This window comes from Canis aureus, chromosome X, assembly GCF_053574225.1.
Source record: "Canis aureus isolate CA01 chromosome X, VMU_Caureus_v.1.0, whole genome shotgun sequence".
NCBI classification, from domain to species: Eukaryota; Metazoa; Chordata; class Mammalia; order Carnivora; family Canidae; genus Canis; species Canis aureus.
Genome location: NC_135649.1, coordinates 8,341,457 through 8,344,486, shown reverse-complemented (window position 1 = coordinate 8,344,486; position 3,030 = coordinate 8,341,457). Strand labels below are relative to the sequence as shown.

At 36.6% G+C, this 3,030-nt stretch overlaps 1 pseudogene; it reads right to left on the bottom strand.

Moving 5' to 3' along the window:
- Window positions 1-222: 222 nt before the first annotated feature.
- Window positions 223-764, bottom strand: LOC144308355 (ATP synthase peripheral stalk subunit d, mitochondrial pseudogene; annotated as a pseudogene).
- Window positions 765-3,030: the final 2,266 nt, after the last annotated feature.

Here is a 3,030-nt window from a genome sequence, read left to right as displayed (position 1 = left end):
TCCTCTGGAAAATTTAGTCATTTATACTGTTTCCCCCAACAATATGTTCATTTCTTCTTGAGCTTCCAGTTTATTGGCAAGTACTTACTCATAACACTATTTCATTCCTTTTTAAGATGCTATAGTGTTTTTCCTTGTTCATATTTTGAGTCTTAGTTTTCTTTCTCTTCATGTATTACTTGTGGTTTATCTTATTAATCTTTTTTTCCCGTATCATTATTTTTAATGTCCAATGTTTATAATATGAGGGCCGGGGTATAAATTTTCAATTGGCTTGTGAGGCCAATAGGGATACTTCTTGTCTAATTTGGTTTCTGGGAAGACTTCATTCAGGTCCTCAATGGTCATCTGATCAAATGGAATTATGTTCTTCATCTTCTCCAGCTCTTTTTCATATTCTTCAATCCTGGCCTTTGAGAGGGACAAAAACTCAGCACAGCTTTTCACATCTTCTTTTTCCTCAGCATCCACCTGGACAGTGTATTTATCCTCTGGCACAGGAACCTTCAGGGCATTAAACTTCTTCTCAAAGTCTTCTACCAAGCCAGCCTTTGCCACATTGGCCTTGTAGTAAGCCCAGTAGATAGCAGGTGGTCTCTCAGGAAGAGTAGCCAACCTGGAGGTAAGCATCTCATTCCAGGATTTCAGGGAGTTGGCAATGGCCTTCTGGTTTCGGGGTATGATCTCCCCAAGAGCTACCCAGTCAATGGTTTCTAGAGCAAGTTTTTGCCCAGCCATCTTGAGACCCTTCACCGACCCCGGCGGCCCACCTCTTATTAATCTTTTTAAGTAATCATTTCTTAATGTTGTAATTGTTCTTTTGGTCTATATTTCTGTCTATTACCTCCCTTCTGGTTTCTTTTGCATTTACTCTGTTGCCCTTTCTTCCAGCTTGTTGAGCTAAACACATAGCTTATCTGTCCTCAATATTTTATTTCTGATAACAGATTTAAAGCAGTAAATTTCTCACAACACTTGTTAGTTATATGTCACAGATCTTCTAGTTTAAACGGTGTTAGGACTATCTCACAATTTTTAATTATTTCCTCTTTAATCCAATCATTTAGTATGATTTTAGTTTCTAAACATTAGATTTTTAAGTTATCCTTTAAAATCTAAGTTTAGTTTAGTCAAAGGACATAGTCTGTAGGATAATGATTCATCAAGCTTTTTTAAGGCTTTCTTTATGAACTTGTACATTGTCAATATTCGAGACTGTTCCTTGATTGCTTCAAAATAATGTGTATTATCTGTTTGTTGAGGGTAAGTTTTCTATAATCTGGTTTGTACTTATTGCTTTTTTTAAATTTAAATTCAATTAGCCAACATATAGTACATCATTAGATTCAGATGTAGAGTTCAGTTATTCATCAGTTGTGTGTGACACCCAGCGCTCATCACATCACGTGCCCTCCTTAATGCCCATCACCTGGTTACTGCATCCCCCCACCAACCTCCCCTCCAGCAACCCTCAGTATGTTTCCTATAGTTAAGAGTCTCTAATGGTTTGTCTCCCTCTCTGGTGACTTCCCATTCAGTTTTCCCTCCTCCCTATGATCCTCTATGCTGTTTCTTATATTCCACATATGAGTGAAACCACGTAATAATCTTTCTCTGATTGACTTTTTTTGCTCCGCATAATACCCTTCAGCTCCATCCACCTTGATGCAAATGGTAACTATTCAACCTTTCTGATAGCTGAGTAATATTCCAGTGTGTGTGTGTGTGTGTGTGTGTGTGTGTGTGTGTGTGTACATACCATATCTTCTTCATCCATTCATTTGTTGATGGACATCTTGGCGCTTTACCTACTTTGGCTATGTGGACGTTGCTGCTGTGAACATTGTACTTATTGATTCTATTATTCATATCCTCTTTCTCTGCTTTTTTGAGGTGGGGGGCTTTCTCTTTTGATTTCTAGTTGCCTGGCATAACTATTTCCATCCTGTCATTTTCACCCACCATACTTGTGATGAGGGCCTCACTTTGTCAGCATTCAGCACCTTACCCACTGATTATCTAGTGGGACAGATGCTGGAGCCTAAAGACTTTGACATATCTCCATGTGATCATCCTAGGCAGAACCTTCTCTGCAAAGCCCTAGAACATCTACAAGCATTCTCTGGACCCCTAGAAAGTGTAGAAGTCCCCCTACCTACATTCATACTTTTGGGGAGTAGAAATGAAACAATTGAGACTTCCCCTAGGTGGGAAATTTTATTTATTTACTTGTTTGTTTGTTTGTTTGTTTGTTTGCTGGGAAATTTTAAGTCACAGTTCCTTTAGATCTTTCACATCTTTACCTTTAATATTAAATATGAACTTTTAATGAACAGAAAGTGCATGGCTTTGCTGTCTATTCAGGTAGTTGAGATATAAGAGGAGCTCAGTAAATGCTTGAACGAGTAAGTGAATGCCACATAGATGCATGAATAAGTGTATAGGCAGCTTATAGGCAGCGATACTACCATTACTCTGAGGCACTAAATGTCAATGTTCACAGTCATCTGTAGTTATTGAGAATTATCTTCTTTTGTTTAAACATTTAATTAACAGTGATACTCAAACATTTATACATGTCAATAAGCCATTGGAGTTTCTTTAAAGTGCTAATCGTGTCCTTTCCTTTGGCATTTTTGTCCTTAATTTCTCTATTTGTATAAAGAAATTATTCTTTAAATGCATAAAGCTCATACTATATTGTGTAAAACTGTCTTTTGTCTGTCAAGTGTATCAAATATATTGCCCGATTTCTCATTTGTCTTTTGAGAAATGTGTTTATCATCTTTGTCCTGTAGAAATCCTTAATTTTTATCTGATCATATTTATTTGTCTTTTTCTTTATGGCTTATGGTATGGTTTTAAAAATACATTGATAGGAGCAATTATTGATGATTTGGAGACACTGAGGCTTATTGTTCTTTCTTGTAAAACTTTTAGCAATCCCTTCTGGTATTTCCAATACCTTTTAAGTACTTTTTTTGCCTTATGTACATATGTTTCTTATGGCATTTTCCACAAATTTTAATG